The 13752-nt window shown below is 37.6% G+C and overlaps 2 protein-coding genes across 3 annotated transcripts in view; one reads left to right on the top strand and one right to left on the bottom strand.

Annotated features, from left to right (window-relative positions):
- The window catches only part of FKBP5 (FKBP prolyl isomerase 5), a 115581-nt gene that overhangs the window by 62779 nt on the left and 39050 nt on the right, over nt 1–13752 (top strand). The window lies entirely within an intron of this gene.
- The window catches only part of LOC122696987 (60S ribosomal protein L23a-like), a 73620-nt gene that overhangs the window by 35135 nt on the left and 24733 nt on the right, over nt 1–13752 (bottom strand). The gene's annotated exons all lie outside the window — the stretch shown is intronic.

The raw sequence follows: 13752 nt of genomic DNA, 5'->3' as shown, positions 1-13752 counted from the left end.
TAGTTATCAAAGTGCGGTCCATGGATGCCTGTGGGGTCTCTGAGATTCTTCTGGGGGTCCATAGTGTCAAAATTGTTTTCATTATAATACTAAGATGTTATATATTACTTTTACTGTGTTGACATTCACACTGATGGTTCTAAGCTGCAGTGGTGAAAAGCTGCTGGAGCCTCAGCACGAATCTAGGCAGTGACATCAGACTACACTAGTAGTAGTGTGTTCTTCCTGTCCACACTGCTTAAAGAAGAAAGACAGAGGAAGGCCAGTTTCACTTAAGAATGTCCTTGATACGGTGTGAAAAAATATTAATTTTATTAAATGCTAATCGTTGAGTTTCACATTGTTTTGGTATTTTGAGACAGATGGGAAAGCACACATAAAGCATTTCGGCAACCCCATCCCCGGTCCCGCCGTGCACCCCCCCCCGCAACACACAGAGAGGTTATCTCAAGGGGAAGCACTTGTGCACTTTTGGTTGAGAACTGAACTGGCTGGATTGTTTCTGTGACACATCATTTTTATTTGAAAGGGCAAGCTGTGATTATTCAGACTTGACTATTCTGTATTTGGAAGATAATTTCTTGCAGATGAATGCAGTGAGCCTGTCACTTCCAGGACAGGTGACAACATTTCTTACCATTGAGTTTCCAAGTGAGAAGGGCAGTTTGGGAAAATGTGTATCTGCTGCTCAGAGCTGGACAGCTTCCCAGACGTGAAAGGCTTCTGATGAGATCAGTGAGTGTAAATGAGTGTGCTTTAAGATGTGATACAATGAAAGTGTTAACATTCGGAAGATTGTGTGACTCAGTGAACAGTGTTTTCCCAGGGACCAATGCAAGATGTTACAAAGTCACTCATGAGTAAAAGGTCCATTGGATGTGTAAGTTAGACCAGTGGATTTTAATGTAACATCATATGAAAAGTTCATTGATATGATCTCAGATTCCACATTGCACCTGACCTTTATGAAACTAATATCTGTCCAATTTTGATGTAGTATCAGATGATTATATTCATGATTATCTGAAAAGGCTATTAAAAAACTCCTGTCTTTTCTATTACCTTTGTGGATTTGGATTTTTTTCCATATACTTCAACCAAAACTTGCAGTTGCAACAGATGAATCCAAAAGTAGGTATGAGAATCAGGTTGTCTTTTATTGTCAGACACATTTTACATTTGTAACAATTATAAAACAACACCACTCTTCTCACTGTTTTTTTTGTTTGTTTGGGGGAAATTATTTTCCATATAAATAATTTATGCTAACATATGAATCTATTGTTATTTTAAATGAACTGGTAAAGATGTAATAAGGTCCTAAGGAAAAAAGTTGAGAACCACTATTTGAAAATCTTAAATGTGATTTTTTACTAATTTCTTTATAAATGCTTTTAAACGTCTTCAGTTAAGTTTAGTATTCTTTTTTTTTTTTTCAATCTTGGAAAAATAATAGCCCATACATCAAATCAAACTTCATGGACCATGTGACTTGTTGCAAATTAGTGGCTGAATTACAAAGTCCTTTTAGCTTTATCTGTCACAGATAGAGCAGATTTTAGTTTGTTCCCAGGCCAAGTGTAGGAGAAGGGAGGCAATCCCCCCCCCCACCCCATTCACCAGCATGCCTCAGTGTTGAATAATTTCATTCTTTTTTCCAACTCTACATGTTAGTTGCTAGCTAAGCAAGGATCTGGGAAAGGAAATAGCAAGTAACTAATGAGTTAAGTTCTTTCTGAGTTTCTGCTTTCCTTGTACCCATAGGCATTTGTATGTCATGGCGACTTCTGCTTCCTGTCCAATAGTCCTGTCTTCAAGCTCTAATGCTGGCTGGGTCACTGCCCACTTCTCCTTTGGGTCCTCAGTGAGTTGATGGCTCATGGGAGATTAATCTTGTATTTAGTAAGACAGCAATCACAGTCAAGTACAGATTTTTTTTCTTAACATAGCAGAAAGTGACAATGGTTAAACATTTTTTCATTCTTGCTGATGTAGGGATATGAACCTCCAGGGCCACCAGCATGACTATGGCATCATTGTTAATTGAGAGGACCCCAGAGTAAATGGCCTCATCAGACCTCTTTGTTCCTACTGCTCCCCCTTTGAATGTCTGTCTTGAAGTTGGTAGGTTTAAGGTAATAGGTCTTCTGTCAGCAGTTATCTTTGCAAGTAGACTGAAGAATTGCTGAGAATTTATACAACCACCTTCTGTACCCAGATTTTCTCAATAAAGTGCACTATGTTGAAAGTAATGGAAATTAAAACAAAAATAAACAAATGGGACCTAATTAAACTTAGAATGAAGGAAACTATCAACAAGGTAAAAAGACAACCTTCAGAACGGGAGAAATTAATAGCAGATGAAACAACTGACAAAGAACTAATCTCCAAAGTATGCAAGTAGCTACTGAAGCTCAATAACAGAAAAACAAACAACCCAATCAGAAAGTAGGCAGAAGACTTAAACAGACATTTCTCCCAAGAAGACATACAGATGGCTAATAAGTACATGAAAACATGCTGAACATGGCTTATTATTAGAAAAATGCAAATCAAAACTACAATGAGGTATCACCTCATACCGGTCAGAATGGCCATCATCAAAAAGTCCACAAGCAGTAAATGCTGGAGAGGGTTTGGAGAAAAGGGAACCATCTTGCACTGTGGTGGGAATGCAAATTGATACAGCCACTATGGCGAACAGTATGAGGATTCCTTTGAAAACTAGGCATAAAACCACTACTGGGCATATACCCTGAGGAAACCATAATTGAAAAGACTCTATTTCCGTAAAATAGAACCCCAGTGTTCATTGCAGCACTTTACAACAGCTAGGACATGAAAGCAACCTAAATGTTCATCAAGAGATGAATGGATAAAGAAATTGTGGCACATATACACATTGGAGTATTACTCAGCTATAAAAAGGAATGCATTTGAGTCGGTTCTAATGAGTTGGATGAACATAGAGCCTATTATACAGAGTGAAGTAAGTCAGAGAAAGACAAATACCATATATTAACTCATATATATGGAATCTAGAAAGATGGTACTGATGAACCCATCTACAGGACAGCAGTGGAGATATAAAGAACAGACTTTTGGACAGTTTTTTGTGTTTCCTGGAATTTTGAGCAGAGAAGAGGCAGCTCTCAGTTGACGTGGTACCTTCAGCACACCTATCTAGAGGTCGCATGGTCTCATGGGGAGTGCATCCAGCTGGGTGTTAGGAAGCCAGGGTTCCTGTCTTTGTTCTTCCCTGTGGTATGTTAACATGAATAGGTCACCTAACCTTCCCTGCTCTTACAAAAAGAAGTGTCTGTAGAAGAGCTTTAAGATTAGTCCTGAGTCTGAGATTCCATTCTTGTATATTCTGTAAAGAGTACAGGGACAAAAACTGTAAAGGATTAAACGCAACACAAAAACAAAAACCTTTAGAAGGACCCCTGAAGATGATAATTAGGAATATGAGGCTAGAGCAGTATCACTGTGGTAAAACTTCTATAACATAATGTGTTCAGTTGCCTTTAAAACGAACATTGGCTAGGCAGCTTAGTTTTATACCTGTATGTTATGATGGCAGTAACTACTTCATCATAATGAAGAAAAATAATACAAATGGACTGCAGCATAAATATTGTATAGTGAACTCTCTTGATCCCTTATGTACTGGGCTTACTGGCTGGCTTTACAATGGAGGGGCAAGAACTGTGTTACAGCAGTTTGGGTCCTCACTCCTGTTTACTATGCTTGCATACAGACCTTTTGAAACAATGCTTAAGCATCTTTTTTAGCCCCAGAAAGTCTGGAAAAACAAGAACTGGAACAATCTAAGACAGCTGGTTATTACCACTACAGAGTATGTTACAGAAATTAGAATGAAACAATGATCGTTTCCCTCATTGAATTTTTTAAACTAAATCTTTATTACATATTCTGAATCCCTAGAACTGTTCCATAGCCCATCTTAAAAGAAGCTAAAATAAGAATGACTCAGGATTTTCAAGTATACTTCTGTAATAGGACTTTTGTTCTTTCCCTCTCCCTCCAGCAAATATGCTATCACAAAAATTGAGAAGAGAGGGGTTCGGGGGCTGCAATAATTATATCTGTCTCTGTTCTTATAAGGAAATCTAAGGACACTAACGCTTCACTCATTCGCTACCTAACCCTATGAAGATCTGGTGATTTTTGATAAAAGGCTATTTCAGTGAAGTTGTCTTTGGTGTTCTTGGTATATGAGTAAACACAGTTGGGAATTGTGAAGATAAAAATCCTATCTCTCATTTTCTTCCCTCAATTTGAGAAGACAAACCAGTCATTTTGGATTTTTGACATTACTATTCTTACTCTTGAGAGTAAAGCGTAATGGAGTAAATGTGAGTGGATCTGCCTTTAACGTTAATCTAACTTCATTAGATGCATCATGATCCATGTTTATTGTCAGTCATTAGCATACTGGGGTAAAAGGGAGAAAGTATATGTTGAAAGACTAATAGCAGATACTTTCTAGGACTTGCAGTGCAAGGCAAAGGGCTTATATGCATTATCTCATTTAATCCTCACATACTATTTTTTTTTAAGATTTTTTTAAAAATTAATTTATTTTTGGCTGTGCTAGGTCTTTGTTGCTGCATGGACTTTTCTCTAGTTGAGCTGAGCGAGGGCTGCTCTCTGGTGGTACGCTGGCTTTTCTTTGCAGTGGCTTCTCTTGTTGCAGAGCTCTAAGGTGCACGGGCTTCAGCAGTTGCAGCACATGGGCTCGGTAGTTGCGGCACGCGGGCTTCAGCAGTTGCGGCACGCGGGCTCGGTAGTTGCGGCACGCGGGCTCGGTAGTTGCGGCACGCGGGCTTCAGCAGTTGCGGCACGCGGGCTCGGTAGTTGCGGCACGCGGGCTCGGTAGTTGAGGCTCCCGAGCTGTGGAGCACAGGCTCAGTACTTGTGCACGGGGCTTAGTTGCTTCATGGCACACGGGACCAGGGGTCACACCCAGGTCTCCTGCATTGGCAGGCAGATTCTTTGCCACTGAGCCATCAGGGAAGCCCCTACTGTTACTTTTTAGATTTTTTGTTTGTTTGTTTAACAAATATTTATTGAGCTGCTATTATGTGATTGATTTTGTGCTAGGAGCTGAAAATACCAACAGTGGGCAGTACAATTATGATCCCACTCTAAAAGGTTATTTGTCAATAGAGAATACAGATACTAAAACAAATAAATAATTTTAAGTGTGAGGTATTTAAAATTTATAGGGACAATTCAAGAATTCATAAATGTAATTTTACTTTTTTATAATTACATTCAGTTTTGTTCTGAATGCCCTTTTTTTTTTTTTTAATAGCGGTAAATTCCCAATCTTGCCATCTTCAAGTAACTCAGTCACTCCTGAGTATATTTTAGATTTTTTGTACAATCTATTTAGTTTAGGTGGCAGTTAGTCATAATAACATCTGTGTCTAAGACTGAGGTTTTTTTCTTTTAATTGAGGTACTATTTACATATATTAAAACTCACCCTTTTAAAGGTATAGCTTGATGGGTAATAGTTGTATGACCACCACTACCACAATCAAGATACAGAACAGTTTTCTCACCCTAAAAATTTGCTTATAGTTCCTGGGCCATGCAGTCACAAATCTGGTTTCTGTTACTACAGTTTTGCGTTTTCCAAAAATTCATATAAATGGAATCATATGTCATCTTTGGCATTTGACTTCTTTCACTTAGCATAATGATTTTGAGATTCATACTTGTTGAATTTAGCATTTTACAAGTATGGACAAACTACAATTTGTTCATCCATTCAAAAAACAGAACATTGGAGTTGTTTCCAGTTTGGGGCTATTGTGACTAGTGAACATTCACATACCTGTCTGTGTGTGGTTATATTGGATAAATTTATTTTGGGGTGAATACCCAGGAGTGGACTTGTTGATCAAATGGTGAACATGTTTAACTTTATAAGATGCTACCATACTGTGTTTTCAAAGTGGCTGTACCATTTTGTGTTTTCACCAGCAAGGTCTGAGAGTCTGTTTTCATATCCTCGTCAGTTGCTAGTGGTATCAGTCTTTTTAACTGTAACCATTTTCATGCACATGGAATGGGGTCTGACTTTGGTTTTCAGTTGCATTTTCCTGGTAATTAGTCACATTGAGGGTATCTTTTCTTGTGCTTAGTGTACATTTGTATATTTTCTTTGTGAAGTATCTGTTCAAATCTTGTGCCCATTGAGTTGTACCCAGTAAGACAAGCACTTAATGAGATATGTATTTTGCAAATGTGTTCTCCCAGTCTCTAACTTGCCTTTTCATTTTCTTTCTTTTTTTTTGCCTTTTCGTTTTCTTAATCAGTCTTTCAAAGAACAAAAATTTTCAATTTTAATGAAATTCACTTTACCAATTTTTTTAAATGTCTTAGGTACCTACTATAATTAACTATTATAGTTTTCTTTTAGTTGGTTTTTTGTTTACATATGAGGAAGCAGGTAAAGCGAGAGCACAAAGTTATAATTAGTGCTATTATTTGTAGTTCTAATAATTATTATTGAAGTTATAATTAGCCCAAAGTTACACAGTAAGTGGCAGAGCCGGTTATACAGTTATGGCAGAGCCATAACTTTCAAGTTATATTTTCTAATTTTTTCTAATATTTTCTAATATTCAAGTTATATTAGATCTTAAGGTTTAAAACTAGCCCCAAACTAGGTACAGAAACAAAGTAGGTCCTGGTCCAGCAGAATTTACTGCGTGCCTGCTGTCTGCCAGACATTTTTCTCACAGGAATGATGTGGTTAATGAGGTTTATCAAAAGCAAGATTATTGCTATTACATGCTTGGTATTGGGGCCTAGTTCCTATTCTTAGTTTTATTTTTATTTGAAATGGTTTTTTGTGTTTTTTTTTACTGTTTTATATTCATTTTTGGATATACATATATATGGTGAAATGATGACCACAATCAAGTTAGTTAAGACCTACATAGAACGCCTTTCCCCTGCGCCTCCCGCACCCCCGCCCTCCAGGTGGTCACAGGGCGCCCGGCGAGCTCCCCGCGCTGCGCCCCAGGTCCCCGCTCGGCAGCTGCTTTATACTTGGTGCTGGGTATGTGTCAGTGCTGCTTTCTCAGTCCGGCCCACCTTCTCCTTCTCCCGCTAGGCCCACAAGTCTGCTCTCTACGGTTGCGTCTGTTCCTGCCCTGTTTGTTTCTCTTAAACATATTTTAGGCCTTGACAGCATTTTACAGCTGGTAAAATACGCTTACTAGTAATGGGTAGCCATGCAGCCAGCTTCCTGTGGGTTGTTTGTGGTTTAGCCATATGTTCCCTTTAAATTTCTATTGATACTCTTGCTCCTCTGTAAATATAGTCTTAACATCTGTTTACTTTTTTTTTTTTTTTTTTAAGCATGCAGTTTAGGAGCATTCAGGATTTGGAGGGGAGACTTTTAGGCCAAAATATTCAATTTTTCTGTCCTTCCCAAAAATGAGAGCCAGAAAGACAACAAACTTTCAGTACTTTCTTTGGCTTTACCTGGTACTTTCCAATGAAGGAAGAATGCTTCCAGTTTCATCACTGAGCGGATATTAAGGAGAAGCTGATTTAGGCATGGGTGAAAGTAAACTAGGGGAAGCTAACAAATTTTTAATTCCATGTAGATATTGCAGCATGGATGGTGTTCCTTTATTAAGTATAATATTGTGGTGTTAAGTTCTTTGGGGAAAAAAAATAATACATGACTCCTGACTTCAGGTATCTAGCAGTTTAGCCTGGCAGAGTTGACCATGAAGGCTGTCCCAAAACATTATTTTTTCTCCCTGTTTTTGAAATGATAAGTCATGAGGATGGGGAAAGATCATCCAGTGATCAGTTTTCTTAGTAATTAGAGCAATGGCAAAAACAATGTAACATAAGACATATGAACACTTTAAAAGAATCTTAACGTATAAATTAGTTTGTTGAATTCATAATCGTATCCTTTTGGTAGGGAGTGGGGATGATTTATCAGAGTCCTTTTTTTTTATAAGACATTTAAAAAATAAGATGAAATTAATATGAGGAAAAAGTATACAGGAAAAACTTTATCTAGTATGAAAAGAAGAAAGACAATGTCAATATTATCAATGATTTCACATGTAAACATACATTAATGACATTAGTCATTAATTTTATCAAGGATGCCAAGACCATTTATTAAGGAAAGGAAACAGTTGATGCTTGGAAAACTAGATATTTACATGCAAAAATATGAAGTTAGCCCTTACTTTACATTACATATAAAAATTAAAATGAATCAAAGTCCTAAATATGAGACATAAAACAGTTTTTTTTAGGAGAGAACTTGGAAAGAAAGCTTTATGATTTTAGATTTGGCAGTGATTTCTTGGATAAGACACTAGAAGCAAGGCAGCAAAAGTAAAAAATACATAAGTTGACTACATCAGAATTAAAAACTTCTGTGTGTCAAAGGATACAGTAATGGAGTGGAAAGGCAGCCTAGGGCTTCCCTGGTGGCTCAGTGGTAAGGTATCGGCCTGCCAACACAGGAGATGGAAGTTTGATCCCTGGTATGGGAGGATCCCACAAGCCATAGAGCAGCTAAGTCTGTGTGCCGCAGCTACTGAGGCTGTGTTCCAGAGCCTGGAAGCCACAACTACTGAGTCCACATACTGTAACTACTGAAGCCCGTGCACCCTAGAGTCGGTGCTCCGCAACAAGAGAAGCCACTGTAATGAGAAGTCTGCCCATTGCAACTACAGAGTACCTCCTCTCACTGCAGCTGGAGAAAAGCTCGCATAGCAATGAAGACCAAGCACAACTAAAAATAAAAAATAAAAGTGAAAAAAATTAAAAACCTATTTGAAAAGGCAGCTTTAAAGAATGGAAAGAAATATTTGTGAATCATGTATCTGACAAGGGGTTAATATCTTAAAAGAACTCCTATAATCCAGCAACTAAAAAACACTCAAATAATCTGATTATAAAATGGACAATGGAGATGGGAGGGAGGCTCAAAAGGAGGGGATATATGTATACCTATGGCTGATTCATGGAGAAGGAAATGGCAACCCACTCCAGTGTTCTTGCCTGGAGAATCCCAGGGACGGCGGAGCCTGGTGGGCTGCCGTCTATGGGGTCGCACAGAGTCGGACACGACTGAAGTGACTTAGCATGGCTGATTCATGTTGAGGTTTGACAGAAAACAACAAAATTCTGTAAAGCAATTATCCTTCAATACAAAAATTTTTTTAAAATGGACAATGGACTTAAATAGACATTTCCCTAAAGAAGGTATACAAATGGACTACAAGCATATGAAAAGCTGCTCTGCATCACTGAATCATTAGAGAAATACAAATCAAAACCACAATGAGATATCACCTCATATCCATCAGGTACTACAGTATTACAAGTGTCGGCATGGTTTTGGAGAAATTGTGCATTGTTGGTAGGAATGTAAAATAGTGTAGACATTATGGAAAACAGCATGGGAGTTTCTCAAAGAAAAAGTTAACCTATGATCCAGCAATTCCGCTTCCTGGTATATACCAAAAGAACTGAAAGCAGAATCCTAAAGAGATATTTGTACACCCATGATTGTAGCATTATTCATTATAGCCAAAGGGCGGAAGCCACCCAAATGTTTGTGGGTGGGTAAACAAAATGCCTTAATGTACTTACAATGGTATATTCGTACAATGGAGTATTCTTCAAATGAGACAAAACTGATGAAACTTGAGGACCTTATACTAACTGAAATAACATAGTCACAAATAGACAAATAGTGCATGATCCCACTAATATCTAGAGAAATCTAGAGTAATCCAATTCATAAAACAGAAAGTAGAATGAAATCTTGCCAGAGACTTGGGGCAGGAGGAAATCAGTTTTAGTGAGTGGAGTTCTAGTGTTGCAAGATGAAATATTGTGGACATTGGTCGCACAACAGTTTGACTATACCTAACTGAACTGTATACTTAATGCTTGAAATGGTCATTTTTATGTACGTTACCACAATTTAGTCTTTCCCTTTTTTCAACACCCCCCCTCCAGGGTGGTACACTTGTTACAACTGATGAACCTACATTGAACCTATAAAATTTGTTTTGTTTCTTTTTTAATCAGAAAAAATTATATAATGCTCTGCAGAAAGAAGAAAAAAGTACAGTGCATTGTTTTTATACTGAGTTTTAAGTATATATTCTCGTTTCATATATTGTTTCTAATAGAATAGGACTGCTGAAATTGATCAATTGTACTTGGCGGTAGTAAAACTAAGTCCAGAACAAGTGGGAGAATAAATTGTGTTTTTATATTCTTGGTGTATTATACCTATAATTAAGACCCTAAAGAGACCAAAAGATCCCCCAAAATGAAGAATCTTAAAAATGTTTTTGCTTTGACGCTGTAAATCTGCTTTTAGGAAACAGTTCTAAGGAAATAGGTAGGAGCTTGCTTAACCAACTCCAAGGTAACTGGTGCTCTCCATTCTGCTTGTAAAGACGCTGAGTGATGCCGCTTGTTTCCTGTTCTTTGGTGTGGCCCTGCACTCTGCCTCAGCCAGCTGAGAGTCATCAGTGTCCTTCAGCCACAGACCACTAGGATCACAACTGTAGTGAACAGGTTGCATTTATTACTCATATAGCCTGCACTCCATGGGAAGCCGGGGGTGTCCCAGTAAGAGTGTTCAAAAGGCCTATAGGATTGGGGCTTGTATTAGGTGATTTGGTAAGAGTTTAAGGAAGAAGGGATTTGCTCTGGATTGATATTGTGGGAATGCAGATGATTCTTTGGGTATCTTAGCAGATCTATGCTAGGAGGGCTGACTGGAGTGAGGCTTGAGCTGTACCTGTAGAGAAGTGGCAGTCACTCCTGTCACCAGGAGAGGGGGATGTTTGGTATTTTGTAGGTTGCACAGGGACCTTGTTTTTTGTCCATGCTCAGACAAAATTTTGAAGTGTTCTTTGTCTCACTTTTTCATGGTCTCAGAGTAACCCTGTCCGATGTTGATTTTTGTGAGATTGTTATGTCCAACAGGAGAATAGCATGGCCTAGCTGGGTGCCCTGGGCCCATTTCAGAATCACCAAGGCCGAGCTGTGTTGGGCAGTTTCCAGACATTAGGGCCCGCTTTTTTCTTTCTCAGATTCTTACTAAGAATCACTTTAAACTTGCTTATATCCAGTATCCTTTTTGTAATTATGCAGTTTCATTAGAATAGTATATGAAACACTGAAAGTAGTATAATAAGAAAGGGGAATTATTTCTATGAAAACTAAGTTGAACATCTTTGGAAAGACTTATTAAAGTGAATTGCTAAAAGTCTTTTTAAAATGGCTATTGAATTAGGGGTGGGTAAATGCCAGGTGAAATAAGTAGGCCATTCAGAACAAATTTTTACCAGAAGGATTCTACGTACTGATCACAAGTGTCTTCTAGCTCTTACTCCACTTTAAAGATATCCACACTGTAAATTGCAAGTGCTATACTGTAAGTGTGATTTATATAGCGAAGATGAAATAGGACTCTTATTACACTCAGAGACAAGGCCTTGGCCTTCTAACACAGAATTAGTGAATTAATACACCTTGATAGGTTTTAAGTTTAAAAAAAGTTTGACATCATGTATGTGTTCTTTTTATGATTCTTCACTCAAAGCAACATTTTAGACTAACCTACAACCTTGGTCCTAATGAGTCAGGTGAGAGGCTTTTATTAAAAAGTCTAAATGTTTATTAGGGGAGTAATGAAAGTATGGCATATTCAAAAGATGAAATAGCATATAGCTATTAAAAGTCATATTTTCAGATACTGTCTTTTAACAGAAAAAAATGCCCATATAATGTAAGTGTAAAGAGTAGGCTACAAAATGAAATAAACTGTGACCAGAATTTTAAGACTGTATATACAAAAATTTAATATGTTAACAAAGACATACACAATTGGAAGAAAATGAACCAGGAAATTGACAATTTACCCCAGATGCTGAAATTGCAGAGATTTTTTTTTTCCTTATTGTATTCTCTATGTTTTCATATATATTCCAAGTGTTCTATGATGAGTTTTTGTTGTTGTTGTTGTTGTTTTTTAATTGGGGAAGTGTTTTTTATGAAGAGGCCCAAGATGGACAGTTTTAGAAACATATCCATGTTCATATCAGGCTGGCTGTTTGCTCAGCATGTTTCATTCAGTATCTGAAGCTCTGTGTAAGAGAAACTTAAATGTTCCTGAATGAGAAGAAAAGCCAAAGGCACAGACATGATTTATATAGCTTGGGGCTCCTGTGGATTTAATAGCCAGACTGCTGTTTCCAGCTTCTCAGGCCTAACATAGACATCATCTGTGAATTAAGCTTTTGCTGATTGCTCCAATCCCCAGCCCAAGGCAAAAGCCACTATTTGTATTCTGTGTTGGTGTTCACCATATACTTAAACAAAACAGGGCATGGGTCTTTTCTGCTGCACTAGCCAGACTACGTTGCATGCTGCTTAGATGGAAGAAGGGAACAGCCACTTTCAAATTTTTAGAACCTAGACAGACCTTTGCTCCTCATTATTGGCTAAATGTCTTGAACATATATATAGTAGTACCCCCACAATACAATGATTTCCTCTCTTTCCAATAAAAGAGGGTGTAAGGTATTATTGGTCTTAAAATAGCAGAGTTGAGAGTAAAAAAAGGTCTATATGGACCACACTAAAACCAGTCACAGTCTTTGAGGAGCATCAGTGACTGTGAAGAAGCAGACTTTACATTTCTTCTGAAGATTGTAGACTGTTTTCACTTTGGAATCATGTGTGGGTATATATACTGATGTAGCCCTTTTGGAAGGGCAGTTGGGCAATATCTATCAAATTGAAAGTGCACATCACCTTTGCACTTCTAGGAATTTGCTCTCCAAATATACTTGCACAAAATAGGCAAACATAAGGGACAAAAATCCTTATTAGAGTACTGTTGATAATAATGTTTCTCTAGAGTAGAGTGACTGGAATATTCTGAAGTCACTGAGAATGAAGTAGGTCAGTATGTATTTATGATGATGATGATGACAACTGTTCTTTATTAAGTGTATATCGTATGCCAGGCACTTGAATTCTTACAACTATATGGCAAGTACTATTATTATCTACATTTTGCAGACAAGGAAACTTGTACAGGGTCACACAACTAATGTGGGGCAGACCTGGTATTCTGATCTACGCAGTCTGGAGTTAAAGCAGGCTGTACTTCTAACCCCTAAAATTCATATCCTCCTATCAGCTGATGAATAAAGATATAAGTGTGTGTGTATATGCATATATACATGCATATATAAATTATAAACATATTTATAGCATTTTATAATGTCATATATTTATATATAATGAAAATATATGTATATAAGAATCTGTATAATGAAAAAGCAGTTCTGACCTGAATGTATAGTATGCTGTCCTTTTGTTTTAAACTTTTTAAAAAGCAACAGTGCACACTGGAAAGATACAAAAAGGAAATGTAACAGTGGCTTCTTATAAGGAGGGGATGAATGACTTTTCACTTATATTTTTCTCTCTTAGGTGTTTGTAAAAATAGGCATGTATACCTTCCGTATACTTCAAAATAAGTATATCTGACATTTTGAAAAGTTGTGATGCTTAAGGCTAAGCTGAAGTCACGAGCCACAAGTGCTTTGTCCATCTCTACTTCCCTACCCTAGTGTAGAGTTCCCCGTGTCCTAATCATCCTTACTGTAATCCTGCCTTCAACTCTCAGTTC

This window comes from Cervus elaphus, chromosome 7 (assembly GCF_910594005.1).
Source record: "Cervus elaphus chromosome 7, mCerEla1.1, whole genome shotgun sequence".
Lineage (NCBI taxonomy): Eukaryota > Metazoa > Chordata > Mammalia > Artiodactyla > Cervidae > Cervus > Cervus elaphus.
This window is presented reverse-complemented; position numbering and strand designations above follow the sequence as displayed.